This window comes from Erpetoichthys calabaricus, chromosome 2 (assembly GCF_900747795.2).
Source record: "Erpetoichthys calabaricus chromosome 2, fErpCal1.3, whole genome shotgun sequence".
In the NCBI taxonomy this organism is placed as follows: Eukaryota; Metazoa; Chordata; class Cladistia; order Polypteriformes; family Polypteridae; genus Erpetoichthys; species Erpetoichthys calabaricus.
The window spans coordinates 36,585,266-36,601,145 of record NC_041395.2 but is presented as its reverse complement, the minus strand read 5'-3'; the positions used below and the strand labels follow the sequence as shown (position 1 = coordinate 36,601,145).

The 15,880-nt window shown below is 38.3% G+C and overlaps 1 protein-coding gene across 1 annotated transcript in view; it reads left to right on the top strand.

Moving 5' to 3' along the window:
- Positions 1-509: 509 nt before the first annotated feature.
- Positions 510-15,880, top strand: part of ltb4r2b (leukotriene B4 receptor 2b) — a 94,817-nt gene continuing 79,446 nt past the window's right edge. The window contains exon 1 of the mRNA XM_028793591.2: positions 510-691. The gene's annotated coding sequence lies outside the window, so the exon portion shown is untranslated. The remainder of the gene's footprint in view (positions 692-15,880) is intronic.

The following is a 15,880-nucleotide window of genomic DNA, read 5'->3' as shown; positions in this document are numbered from 1 at the left end:
CATCATACAATATAAAACTCCTCATTTCAAATTTTGAATTTGAAAGTCCCAAAGTGTGTTTGAAAGACTTAAAATGTCAGTTTGAATTATTCACATGGCTCTGGCTGATAGGAGAGTCCTGAAACTGGCATGTTAATTCACATTGTGATGAGATCCATAATCAGATTTGGCCACAGATACGGTGATAAGTGCACCTTTAGCATGTGCTGCTGTATGGTCGCCCAGTTAATGGTATGATGTAGTACCTGCAGAAAATCTGAATTCTCATCATACCTTCACCATGTTAATGTGGTGCCTGTGGGTCCTTTTTCCAGGAGCTTCAGAGTTAATTATTGACGCCTTCCATCACCTTATCACTTTTTCCACCTGGCAGCCCCTCCCTTCCTTCCATATGATTTTGCTTCTGAATAATTTAAATTCCAAGCCCCCCTGCAGAAAGGTGTGGCCTTGAGGTGAATCAACATGTCCCAGCTTGGCAAGTGTGTGGTAAAAACATAAGTAGGTGATTAAAAGCACACCCATGTGCTTGAGGAGAGACACCGGCGCAGTACTAGTTGTCCGCTGTCTGCAGTTATTACAACACAGCCATAGTGGATGAAAGTAAAAGCAAACATTCTGTTGAAAGAAAGGAGCACGACGAAGATGAAGCTGGATGATAATTTTTTGGAAGAACACACATTTTAATCTTGAGGTAGGCCGGGAATATTTATTATATTAATCTAAACTTTTGTGCTGATAATGTCACTGATATTTCCTACTCTCCTGAATAATCAAAACATTGTAAAAAAACATGGATCGGTGTACAGAGATTAATATAATTATTAGAAGCAGATATTTATCACATTCTCACTTGGTTTTCTAGATACAGTATGCCATGCTGCAAGCCTGTCTCTCAATCAAATTCCTCTGCCTTGTTGTTAAATAAATAGTCAGGAACCAGAAGTCAAATAAAGATAAAATGAGATAATCTCTTTAAGTGATATGTTTTTAAGTCCATGCGCCTTTACCTGTATATATTTGTTTTGGTGGGAAAACTGAGGAAGGGAAAGAGGGCTGTGATGTGGCTGGAGGGATGAGCAATGAAGGAATGATAAAACAGTGTTGGATCTGACCTACAAAGGGTTTTACTTGTCACCCTAACTCAGTGTGGCAAAGAAGTGCAGTGGTTACACCTATTGCTTTAGAGATCCAGGTTCTTGAGTTTGAACCCTGTGTGCTTGGCCATTATCAGTGTGGAGTTGGAATGTTTTTACTGCATCTGTGTGGGTTTTCTTTCCTCATTTGCAAAGATGTGCAGGTTAGGTTAATTGCTGTTTGTAAAATGTGGGAGAGTAGGCACTGTGATATAACTGGGGTACTGTCCAGGTCTGTTTCCTGGCATGCATCGGCTGCTGCTATGATAGGCACTTGCCCAAAACCCAACCATGACACTAACTTGGGTTAAGCAGGTTTGGGAATGTTATTTTATAAATCCTGTCAGCACTAATATATGTGTTATAACATTCACAAAGCTTTATATGGTGCTCTAGTAGAACTTTCTCTCTTGACTGTGTAACCACTCCTCTGTAGCTGACTTGATCCGTTCACAACTGATATACCACATTTCATAAAGGTAGTTCCTCAGACTGGGGGAAATGTAGAGGTCAGATGGGACAAAGTCTAGAGATCAAGGTGGGTGAGACATCTCTTCAAGCTAACAGGCTTGCAGATCAGCTTTAGCAACCTGTGCAGAGTCATTAAGTAGAAGAGGGATGGTCGACAGGTTTCCTTGCTGCTTGTTCTTGAGCAACTATTGCAAACACCAAAGCAAATCGGTGTAATCGATACGAACTACACACTTACCATCGTAAGAAACTGTGCTCATTTACTTGTCGATAGGAGCTTGGATCCAGAACTTCACTGGTACCATAAGCTAAGCTTCCATTGTTAGGACTTTCGGTCACAGTGATGTATCGAGGTGTTATCCGCAGTCATGAAACTTATCTTAAAATTTCTTTTTTGAACTACTAATGCTTCATATCAAGTGTAAACATTCTGGTTTCCCAACATCTAACCATTCATAAAAAATAGATCCACTTGTCTCATTAATCACCCATATAGTATGTACTGTCTTAAACACAATCACTCTTTGATTCTTCTTTACAAATTAATGAACTTGGGAAACAATTTCTTTTGTTGATGATATTGAAAGCCAAAATTCCTCAAATAGTCTTTATTTTAGCATATGGAGGTGAGTGGTCTTAGTGCACATTGATTAGCCGAGAATGACTCCTCCTTTTGTTCTCTGAAATTCAATTATATCTTGACACTTGATTCCGCATTGACTTAGTCTTGAACCGAGAATCCCACACTATAAAAAATAAAAGCTAGAAATGTGTATAGTAGTTCATGTTTTACCACACAGGGGATAATCTTTAGTGACTTACAAAATCAGTACCTTAGAATAGTCCTTCCAGGTTCAGGCTCAAACATTTAGATCTCCACTCTAAATTGCTCACCCCACATGGCAGAGACCTACAGAGGTAGATGTGTTCCTGACTGTGCTTGAGTTTGCTCTCTCAAACATCCCCCATTGGTGTTTTGTGTCACAAAACACAAAAATAAATGATGTTTCACAATGAGTGACATTCATGACATTACTACATACGTTTTCATCTCACCTTCAGCCTTTTATCTTCTTGTTCAAAAACACAGCACAATTGATTCTGGTGTAGAACGTGGAAAGGGGGCAAAGATAGAGAGCAGGTACCTGCAAGCACTGTGGAGATGCTTCTTCTCTGTTTAAATCCACTGGCCTAGGTGTGTGACCACTGGCAAATCTTCAGAAGCAAACTGGCTTAAATAAGCTTATCGAGTCGAGGAAAGTAAAAGCAAATTGTGTTCCCTTTGACCCAAGTGTGAATGTGCAGTCAGGCTGTGCACAAGGCAGACAAGAATATGTGTCAACTCAAAGTAGAAGCCCAGGAGGACTGGGGTAGTGGTAACAGCATTGCAGGATGACTGAGGAAGACAGAAGTTTTGGCTGTGGAATATCCCCTCGCTTCCCACCACAAACATCAAAAACCTAATTTTAGTGAGTTTCACAAAATCTCATGCCAAATGAACTTTAGATGCAACTTTGTGTATCTGTATGTGAAACAAAACTCCACTGTTTTACTCATCACTAGTGTCGATAGTCGACATTCACTAAAGCATTTTTGCAGTGAATCTGCTGTGTCTGCTAGTGACCTTGTTTGTCAAGTATTTTTCTGGAAATTTACTTTTTTCCCCAGATAATACCTTATGATACTTTGTGAGGTCAGTGTGACATTACAGAGCTGTAGCAGCCAATGTTGGATGGGAAAGCTCCCCGATTATATAACACTGAACCTAATACAAATTAGCAGAAAACGTGTGAATACTTTTAAACGCCAAATGTACAAACAGAATGAAACTGAAAATATGTATTCTTGTCTTAAAAGTAATGTCTTCTTGTATGGACTTGTATTTGACCTGTGTGCTATACATGAGCCTTACCCAGTGTGCAGTGCGGTTGATTCAAGCAGGAAGAAATGAAGAATCCACATGCTTTAGTGTTGCATTTATTTGGTAGCAGTGGCAGCGAAAAAGCAAAAGCATCAGGGAAAAACACAACTGTACTTTTCGTTTCCAGAGAGGCAAGTATTTGCTATCGAATATGTGTGTGGCAAGAAGACTTAGTGAATTCATGCTTTCTGTCTGTCACTGTCTTCAAGAAATTATACCGTTTTGATATTTAAATCTATTCATCTTATCTCAGAGAGGTGCAGTAGCACAGTGGTTAGCATTGTTGCCTCACAGCTCAGGTCACATTTATGGCCACAATAATTGATCCAGGATAGTTGGTAGACTATTCTGGACCATTTCCCTAGCTGTCAGGGATGCTTAAAAGAACATCACACCATGATAATCCATTCAAATCTAGTTCAGTTTGTTCTTCACTCTTGGCTTCAACGCATTTCACTGAGTTTAGAGAAGTTCCGAACATATTTGTGATTTCAACAAACTTAAGGTGGAGAAAATTCAGTGAGGTTCATCACTAGTGCAATGTGGCAATGCAGTGTAGAGGCTAATGCTTTGTACCTTAAACCATAAGGTTGCCTCTTCAATTCCTGCTATAGACTTTTATTGTCCGACTTTAAACAAGTCAACTAACCTTCCTGTGTACGTGTTACAAAAATGGACGTGAATAACATAATGTCAACTGATATTGTAGTAAAGGTGTTGGCCAAATATGCAGTAATAATAATGGTAATGATAATGAGGAGCAGCAACGAGAGAGAAATATTAAGTACCTTTGAGTTTTAATCTTGTGACTGTTGCATTATTTTCTATTGGTATTTCTATATTTTTTGAAAATTACCTCTGGGTTACTTGATGTCAGATTTAACAGTTTAACTGAGTTTCTTTTCTTTTAATTTAATTTTTTTTTTGTTCATGATGTTTTGTTTCTGATGATCTCTCATTATGTCATAGTATTTAGAATAGCGATGTTATCTTAATGTCACATGATGAGTATAATCATATTGTTCAATGGAGATGGCTGATGGTATCGATGTCTGTTGTCACGGTGGCCATTTTCCATTTAAAATGAGGACTGCTTTTGTTAGTAAGGAGCATTGTTATACTTTGATATACTTTTATGATTTATTTCAGTCAGTTCTTGTTCGTATATTTTGCACTTTCATTCTTTTATTGTTTTTTGCACTTTGTTTTCACTCTCATTCCACTTTTGCACCCTTGAGTAGCTAGTTAGTTTAGGCAGGCACTTAACTTTGGTTACATGGAGCCAGTTTGAGAGAAGAAATCCCTAACAAGCTTCCAGGATTGTGCAAATAATTTCCATTTTTGTTTTGAATTTATTGATAATTTTCCCATTACTTTGCTAACACATTTTCATTATCATTTAGTAAGATAATTTTTTTCATGGGAGTTGACACTCAACACATTTGTTTGTATGAATGCCACAATTTAGTATTTCTTGTTTTAATTGGTGCCACCATTTTGTGTCTCTCGTCACTATGATACAACATAGTTGCCTGGCACGTGATGCACTTGCCATATGGCCCGTGATATCATTGCAACCATGCTATAAATGATAGCCATATGTATTAAACAGTCCCTGCAAAAAAGTAAGAACTTTTTGAGAAAATTTAATTTGTTCATGTTAGCATTTTCTGATTACGAATTGAGTTTTTGTTACAATTTTGAATATTGCCAGCTAGCTAAACTTTGATGCACAAACTATTGACTTTTAGTGTTACTGATTCCGTGAACTTCCTAAGTTCCTGCCACTCCATTAATCATTTCAGTCTACCTAGACATTGTGGAGAGCTACCAGCAGTCAAGACATAGGCATGAAGGTAACACCTTCATTTTAGCTGCATTCCCTGGGCACATATTGAGTTCCCGTTGAATTGTCTTGGACTTCAACTACTTTAGTCTCCTTGTTACGTTAAGTTTCTTGTTGACTCAGAGGGATATTACTGTTCAAGCGGCATTGCTCTGATTTATTTTAGTTGTCTCGTTTATTAACATTTCCCACCCTTATTTGCTTATTTTAGTTTTAAACATTCACTGTTGTAATTGTTCCTTAACAGTAATAAGATGCAAAAAACAAAGGAACCAGCAGTCCTCCATCTAACATATTCCCATTTATACCTGTGTGTATTCATCATGAGCTATCTGGTTTAATAAAATATTTGGAAGAGACAAAAGTGAAGAACTGAGAATTACTCATTCATTTTAGACTTCAAGTCATTTGGATGATATCCTTGGAAAGAAAAAGTCTAGGATGAAAGACTGACTTACATTGCAGAGTTAAAACACTAAAAAGCCATTGATCTGTTATTGGCAAGGATTGGTTTCTAATTAAGCAACTGGGTTGGAACAAAAACCTGCAGCCACTGTGGCCCTCGAGGACTGATGTTGTTCACTCCAGATCTAACCAAAAAAGATCAATCGATTGTATGCTCTCCTCTCATTTAACCAACGTATGGTATTCGGAGGAAGGTTTCATGCATTCCAAATGATTAAATATTTTACTTTTTCCTGCTGGCTGGGTTACACATAATAGATCCATTTTGTCTAAACATAAGTTATGCTCAATTCTATCTGCCTTGTAATAATGCCATAAGTACTGTACTATTACATAAAGTCCTCCAGACTCAGACAACCTGAGGACTAATGTTAAATAAATGTGGGTGTGTAAGCGGGTTGACCGACAGCTTAACAGAAAGGTTTCAAAAGTCTGGTTAATTCAGAACACCTTCCTCAGAAAAGTATGTAGTGATTTGTATGCAATAAGGTGCAGATACAGAATATTGTACACAGTAGATGCTAGGAGGTCATCAGGAAGATATTTACTGTGCCCGTTCTACTCTGACCTTTTGAAGTGGACTCTTACAGAACAGTTAGGGTGTAGAGGTTATACATGTCTGACTGTTTGCTTAGTATCAGAGTCCTTTGGAGGACAGATACTGTTCTTTCCTGATTCTCAACAGGTAGAAGGTGGTCACATTACTGATTATTATTTTATTTTCAGAGATGTATTATTTTGTATGACTGTGTGCAGTATTGTGTTACTGACTGAACGCAGGGTAGAGGGAAACAGAACATAAAAATCTGAGAAACGAGAGCAGCTCATTTGTATGATGACTGTTCATTTTCCTGTAAACTTTAAAATAATTTAACAATGTCTAACTGTTGCTCAAAGTTCCCTATGTATTTGTTTATGAAAAGCTCAGTGAACCTTGCAACTAACAGGATGAGCAGACACAGAAAATTGGTCTGAGAGGTCTATGATTCTTCTCGCATAGATTCACAATGACAATAGGGAATAAGGGATGAGAAGTGTGAGCCAAGAAAGACAATCCAGTCTTTTTGAAATGTAGCTAAAGGGAATTGGTATATGGTACAAGCATATACAGTATGCATCACAAGGAATGTGGGGGCTTCCACATTGTCAACTCCTGAAATGTTCTAAGTAATGAACTTCATTCATTCTTGTAGCTGGACAGGGAATCATTTTCTCTGTGCCTTCTGCACTGCACTGAACCTCCCACCTGTAAATTGAAAGTCATTTTATTCCAAGATTGAAAGATAATGTTAATGTGACAATATTGTGGTTTATTTATTTTTTAACAGGTAGTGTTGAAAGGAATTACTCCTAGTCATACTGAACACCATTTACTCATCTTTCAAATAAAATAACGTTAAATCTAATTTCATTTCCAAGTAAGATTCTTTTTTTTTTTAATAACGCTACTACTATTACTACTACTAATTATAATAATAAAAAAGAAGGAATATAGCTGGTCAGACCAAGCCATCCTATCCTAAATAACTTGACCAGCTCCTCCTAAGGAATTCTCAGATGCACATAGGGCTGGTTGACAGGACTAGATCTCCGTCATGTCCTGGGACTGCTTTTGGGACTTTTGCTCCAGGGTCATGTCTTGAACACCCTCCATAGGAAGCACCCGGGGGGGGGGGCAACCTAACTTCATGCTCATACCATCTCAACTGGCTTGTGTTGGTCCGAAGAGACAGCATTTATACTTAGAGGCCATTCTGTGTTGCTGAGCTTCTCACCACTGATTGCCCTGCAGCCCTATGCAGGAGCCTCATTTTGTCTGTTTGTACCTGTTGTTATTATACTTTCTTGTGTTCTGCAGCTAGGATTTTATTTTTCAAAAATTTGTATGTGCAAGTTTTTGTGTTTTCAGTTATCGAATTTTAAGTTACTACTGCTGGTCAGGTGTTAGGCATCACCAGTGTGTCATATGAAGTGCTGCTGTTGAAACATTGTGGTCTGAATGGTTTGCTGCCCTAGTTTTAACTGAAAAAGACAAAAAAAGACATATTTGTATTTTCAGAGAAAGAGTTAAGAATCCTTACCTAGTGTTTTGACTCCTGTTTTGTTGCTTTGACTTCAAATCCTCCTTTGCATACGGGGATTTGTTAATGATTTTTTTCCTTAGCTTTTCTATGTACAGTGGAACCTCGGTTCACGACCATAATTTGTTCCAAAACTCTGGTCGTAATAAACCGATTTGGTCATGAACCGAAGCAATTTCCCCCATAGGATTGTATATAAATATAATTAATCCATTCCAGACCATACGAACTGTATGTAAATATATATTTTTTTTACGTTTTTAAGCACAAATATAGTTAATTAAACCATAGAATGCACAGCGTAATAGTAAACTAAATGTAAAAACATTGAATAACACTGAGAAAACCTTGAACAAAAGAAAAAACTAACACTGCAATAGTTCGCGCTATAGCGCTACCAACCACTGGCTAAAAACACTTTTTTTTAATGAGTTTTAAGCACAGGGTAAAAAATGAACATTTGAAAAAATCCATAATTTTAATAAACCACCAAGAAAAGTAACATTGCAACAATGCACGCTACAGAAGTGAAAACAAAATCAAGCCCAGTGCATTCTTTAACTGCCTTCCTACCTTATGCGTCCAGCTCTTTCTCTGGCGATGCCTGTGTGTGTGCGACTGTCTCTCTCTCTCACGCTGCCTGTGTGTGTGTGTGTGTGTTTGTCACGCTCTCTCTCTTTTTGTCACTGCACAGGAAATGCACAGGGAGAGACTGAACATGTACAAACCGAAAGGAAAACTGACTTGTTCGTATACCGAGTGTGTGGTCGTGAACCGAGGCAAAAGTTTGGCAAACTTTTTGGTTGTAAACCAATTTGTACGTGTACCGAGACGTTCGTGAACCGAGGTTCCACTGTACTGATCCTCTCCCGGTCCCTTAAGTACCCCTCTGAACATTATTCATCTCCTGGTAGTATTTTTAGAACAAAGAAGCTTCAATGGAAACATCTCTACAGGTATGTCCTTTGCTCAGTCACTACCCAGAATGTGTGACCATAGGTGAGGATTGAGCTCTGAGCAGACAGTGAAACTGAGGGCTCCACTTGGGGATTGGCTGCTTCACCAAATCCAACATGCGCACAACATTTACTGCTCTACCAATTCATCTGCAATTCATTAACCTCACTTGGTAGCAAGACACCAAGGAAGCTGAACTTCTCAACTTAGGGAAAATAATTATCACTACCTGCAGGAAACAAATCACTTTAATTACTATTATTATTATAGGTGGATCTCAGATAACAGCAGTCTTAACTTAAGCAACTTCCGCAAATATGATAAACATAAAACTCAAAAATGTTCCTTGCAATTAATTGTCATCAAGCAATTTCCATTTTACTTACTAACAAACAAAACTTAGTGGTTTTGATCCAGATGAATACATGGCAGTTGCTACTAACACTGAAAAATAGTACAGTACTGTATTTACACCATTTTCAATTATTTTATTCTTTTGTCAATGTTAATTTGTTTATAGAGCACTTTTAAAACAATATCAGTAATGCTGTAGCCAAAGTGTTTTACATTAAAACATACAACAAATATAAATAAAATAAATAGAATAAAATACAGTAAAACACAATACAACCAGCAGTAAACTGAAAACAAACAAATGACTAAGAGGAGGAAACCATCAATATCACTGAAGATCATAGAAAGCTGGAGAATAGAAATGTGTCTTTAGTCGAGTTTTAAACAATTCAATTGAAGGTGTGTGTGCTTATGTCATCGACCATGTCGGCGACTTCACCACAGGTAACTAGATTGGCAGAAGCCACAGCTTAAAACTCCTCCTGTTCTAAGTATGCCTTGCAATCAAGTCGTCACAGCAAACACAGATACTAGAAGAAGGAGGTAACACTCTCACAGCCGTGCTGCTAAAAGATCAATCGTCAGTTACTGCTGGATTTTCATACCATCATTATGGCTTTTACAGCTCTTTCAGGTACTGTATCATCAGACAAAGTCTATGCTGAGGTGCATTATTACAGACTATCAGGAGGAGCTGAGTGAGAAGTCAAGCAGTATGACACCTTTTATTGGCTAACTAAAAAGATTACAATATGCAAGCTTTCGAGGCAACTCAGGCCCCTTCTTCAGGCAAGATGTAATCAGGAAAGAATAGTCATGGAATTCATTCACGTTACAGGATACATTCCAGTCCAATATATGCCAAGAACATGACAGTTCAACTTAAAATATTACTTTTTCACATACATTTTTTCTAAAATTGCTTGAAATATCCTTAAGGCAAGATCCAACCTGTGAGTGATGTCATGAAGTGCCTACATGGCTAGGTCACATGTTTTGGGAATGTTCTAAACCACAACCATTTTGCTGAAATGGAACAATCTCAGTCCATCTTTTATAACACATTTGTAAGGCAATGCGCTATATAATCTTAAATTGAAAAAAAAATCAAACTACACAAACTTGTGGTAATAAGTTAAAGAAACTAATTACTGGTGCATTTTCCAAAATAAGGATCTTATACTGGGTATCAAGTAAGAAGCTTGAAAATTCAGGAAGACCCCAGAGTGGAGCCATTACTGGTCTTTATTAATAGAAGCTCATGTAGGTGGCTTCCATCCTGGGTGCATCCCTTGGTAGGTGAAACATATCTGCTCCATAGGAGCAGACTGATGAGACAATGGTGGGATTACATCACTCATCTGTACAGGGAAGACCCTGCAGTTACAAAGGAGGAGATGCACACTTTTTCTGAACAAATAAGCAGACCACTGATACACCTAAACAGAAAACGGAGACACAGAAAAGAAGATCAGATTACATCTCAACATATTGCTACCCTGGCTTCCTTTCCAGTAGAACATGAACCTACAGAATATTTTATAAAAGTTCAAATAGACAATTTATTATTCGTGCTTTCTGGCACTTTAAGTCTGGAGAAGCAATTTTAGACAAATAAAGTTGTTTGTTATTTTTAAAGAATTTCATGGAAGAATTACAGTAGCCTCATGGCAAGATCCTTAAATACTGTATTTAACTTCTAGCTATCCAAAAACAAAATGCAGCAGCTTTTAAACCCAATGGGACAATTAAAAAGCCCAGAAGGCTGTAAGTCCACTTGGCAGGCCACACTTGATGGCAGTGCTTTGAATTTAATAAAATAGTGTTTTTACTGCAAACCCTTTCAATGTCTGTGTTTAATCATCCAACCCACAGAGGTCTGCTGGAGCCAATCCGAGCCAACACAGGGAACAAACCCCGGGCAGAGCACCAGCCCACACACACACGGGCCAATTTAGAATCGCCAATGCACCTAACCTGCATGTCTTTGGACTGTGGGGGGAAACCAGAGCACCCAGAGGAAGCCTACACAGACACGGGGAGAACATGCAAACTCCACGCAGGGAGGACCCGGGAAGCGAACCCGGGTCTCCGAACTGCAAGGCAGCAATGCTACCCACTGCCCCACCGTGCCGCCCGTGTTTAATCATAGAACTGGAAATCTACCCATAATGTAACTCAATGGCTGATCCTTAATCAGCATACACCACACAGCCACAATTTTATGAAAATATTCTGTATGATTATGACAATAATTGAAACATTAAACATATCCAGATGAGTCTAATGGACTGAATGGCCTCCTGTGGCTTGTCATACTTCTTACACTCTTAAATTCAAAAATGGGGCTTAGAGAGGTTGAAGTCATTTCAGAAATCAGAAAAAAATCTCAGGATGTAATCATGGATTGATTAAAATAACATGGTGCATGTTTTATCACTTTTTTCATATATAATATTAAAACAAAGCGTATTTTGAAAGCCATTTTGTATTCAGCAGGAACATTTGCTCCCAGGGAAAGTGTCTTTTTACAGCTGCAGCTCATACTTTGAACTTGTACATGTCCCTTCCCAGTAAACACAGCAGAGATTTTAAAACAAGAGAAATATGATACAAAAGAAAGGAAATTTTTGACTTGCTTTAAAGTGCAGCTTTCACTCTGTGATGCCGGATGGCCTGAAGCCTTGACATCTTCTTCATTGATGGTCATGACCAGGATAGTCTAGTGCAATGAGGACACATAACAAAAAGATGTGTAAATTGTATAATGCAGTTTTATTCCCAAAATAACATCCAAATAAATAAGTATAGTGCAAGTACTTTTATAAATAAACTAGACAAAGAGCCCGTTTCGACAACGTAAGATGAAACGGGCACGAGTTTGTGTCAGCAGTGTATGAAGAACAAATGATAAGTAACGAAGAAGTTGTTTTGTAATGATTGTAGTCTGCTTTACTCATTACCGTACAGGCTTGTACTGTTAGTTGATGAATTTTCCAGGCCTATAGTATAATATTGAATGATGAATGTTCCAGTACAATATGGAATAGTAATAAGTATAAGCACCACAAACCTGATATAGGTGTATTGAATGAATGCGTAATTGAATCAGAATGCGTAATTAGGCCTCGAGCTGTAGTCAAAATCACCTTTCAGGCCTCTAGAGCTTTAATCAAAGTCGCCTTTCTCCTTGAATTTTTGCAGCCGTAAATCTGCCACCTGTTGGGGTTGGATGTCGGTCCTGTAAGGTTTTTCGGGCAGCTTCGGACATGCGCAGAAGGCGACTGCGCATTCGGCTTTGGACGGACATGAGTGAGTGAGTGAGTGAGGAGGCAGACGAATTATGTATTAAGATAAATAAATAAATAAATAAATTGTATTAAGATAAATAAATAAATAAATAAATAAATAGGCCATACAATCACTGCTCATTTGTGGAAATTGAAATCAATCAACCAATAAATAAATAAATCCATAGCAGGATTAAAGTCAAGTCTAAAATCTTGGAGTTAAAATCATGTCCCCCTCTTCTGTTTCATTTCCGAGCTCACTGCTTCTCTCTTCCTCGCTTCTCCCACTCACCCATTGGGTCTCCACAGCAGGGCCAAGACACCAGCATGCATGGTCATCCATTAAATGGCTTGCACCCCAGCCCCTTCAGCCTGTCACCACTAGGGACGTCCAAAGCCTGGCTCTGTTGTCTCTTCACCTTCCAATAGGACAACCCTCAAAGCCCTTTGGACACTCCAGGTCCCTGGATGCTCAGCAGGAGTGACCCACCCATGGAGTGCCATTCCTCTCACTCCCTGCAGGACCTCTTCTCGAACACCTTACCTTTAGTCCTCCACACTGGCTCACTGTTTATTTATGTTAATATATATTTTTTTATTTTATTATGTACTATGCCTTGGTTATATTCCATGTATTGTGTGGTTGGTCTCCAAGATGCAGGGCCACCTATCAATCACTGCCAAAAACTGGCTTATGCCCATGAATTCTGGAGAGTTCTTCCATAGCTCCTGGTGGTTCATTGTGAATTTACTCTTGGAATTTTGGCGAGTTCTTGAGCTTTTTCTATGCTTAGGTATTTATTGGAATGTTGAGCTTCTTGCTCTGTGTTTGACTATGGTCCTGGATCACCAGATTGGGGCTTTGTGTGCATTCCATTGCCTTAGTATTTTTGGCCATTTCATTTGATTCTTGGGCTCCACAGAGCTTCATTATATTAAAGAGTATTTTGTGAAAAATAAATCTTTTATTTTATAAAGATTCTTCAAGGCTTGTTTGTATCTAGCTAGGGATTTTGATAGAGTGTCCCCGTCCCCCGTCCCCCCCCTACACACAAACAAATGGGCATTACTGGAAGTGCTTTTGAAACTTTTGGGCCTTATGTGCTAAGTTCACAACAGAATCAATCTTCAGGAAACCTTAGCTGTTGCCTTTCATGTTTTCTACTGTCAAATACCAAATTTTTCTTCATGAGATTGGAATTTTTCTCAATATCAATAAAAGAACTGAACAGGATATTTGATGATGATTTGGAATAGAGCAGAATGGGAACTTTTAGAGACTCTGCAAATGGTACTGTAATATTATAGCTTCACTCAACCGGAGTAAGTAACATCAGTCCTGAAGCATCAAAGTGATTGCAGGTTTTCTTTGATCCTAAATTTCTTAATCCCTGGCTAACAAACCCCTTGCTTGATTAACTTACTCCTCAAGCCATTTCTGTATTCAAATGACAGCATTCAAAATCTGGAGCATGTCCCTAATTTCACTGAATAAAACCTACACTAAAACTTTATTGTCTGTGATATGTTTATTTCAAAATGCTATAACTCTAAATTATTTTTTTCTGAAGTGATATTGTATATTAGAAAATAGATCTTGAGAAAAAATAAAATGAAATATGTTGTTTACAAAAAATGTTATATATTTGCAGCAATAGCAGCTTTACGTCTTTTGGGGGTTATATAGAGCATATCTCAGCCTTTCATACTGTTAGCGGGTGATTTTAACCCATTCTACAAAGCAGATATCTTCCAGCTTGCTTTGGTTAACCAGATGACACATTTGCACTGTTGATTTAAAATAACACCAGATATTCTTTGATCAGATTGAGTTTAGGGATTTCACTGGTCCATTGTAGGATATTCACCTTTTTGTCTTTAAGCAATTCAAGCTTCAGCTTTGTATCAGACTGAAACAGGTTCTCTTGCAAAATTTGCTTGTATTTCTCACCATCCATTACTCTTTCTCTTTTTATTGGATGCCCAGACCATGCTGATTAAAAGCAGTTACACAGTATAATGCTACCACCACCATTCTTCACTGTAGGTGTGGTGCTTGTTTTCTGAAGTGTCGACAGTGTTACATTTGCTCCACGCAGATCTTTGAACTTCATCCTAAAATCTTTATCTTGGTCTCATCTGACCTCAAAACCTTTTTCCATATCTCAACTGTGTCACTCTCACACTTTCAGTTAAACTCCAAATCTTCTTTCATGTCCTTCTTTTTGAGTAATTACTTCTTTTTTCTGCCTTTCCTTATAGGCGCTTGATGTGGTTGACTGGTATTGATTTGCTCCACCCTCAGTTACTGAGCTCTGTGGCTCTTCAAGTGACTGTTAGTCTCTTCTGTCTCTCAAGTTTCCTTCTTGCTTTCACAGATAGTTTTTCCTTTTCTAGGTAGCATCTCAGCATTATCTTGTAGATTTCACTTCCTGATAATTGAACCAACAGTACCCACTAATGACATCTCAAAAACTTTGTCTTTACATGATTCCTAATTTATGCACTTGTATTATTTGGCCTCAGACTTCTTCTGAATGCACTTTAGTCTTCATTTTCAATAATGACTGATTACACTGGGCATCAAATATTTTGCTTAACAAACAGTTCTGGGTGTGTCTTATTGATTTTAGCCTTCTGTTCACAAAACCCACCTTTAAATTTTCCTATCACATGCTGTTTAATTGCATTTGAGTATTTGTGTGATTTCCTATCATAAGCATACACATACAGCGGGAGCAATGTGGTCATCTAAAAATAATGGCACTGCTTTAAGGAGTGCACCTCAGATATACCAAGAATAGTCATGCTCAGATTTGTAGCCGACCAAGTTGTGGCAATTCATACTTGCGGCTGAAGGCCACTGGAAAACAATAGGGCAATAATGTTTTAGAAATTTCCAATACCAGCCACAGTAACTAATCTTTCATGATCAACAATCATAAAAACACATATTCAGACGCCACTGTGATCATTTTGGGAGATTTTAACCACTGCAATCTCCAGTAACATCAGAAACGCCTTTTCAGCTGAACCAAAACCTCATTTTGGAAAGTCTGATCACCTGGCGATCCGGCTTAAACCAGTTTATAACAAAAGGCTCAAGACAAAACCAGTCACAACCAGGACCGTCAACATCTGGACTGATGATGCAAAAGCTAGTCTGCAGGGCTGCTTAGAGGCCACAGACTGGAGCATTTTTGAAAAGGCCACTAACGATATTCATGAATATACAGAGACTGTGGGTGACTACATTAGCTGGTGCACGTCCATATGTGCCCCTCCCAGGACCGTGCATATGCTCCCCAACCAAACACCTTGGTTTAATGGGGATATAAAACAGAAAATCAGGAAGCGGCAGG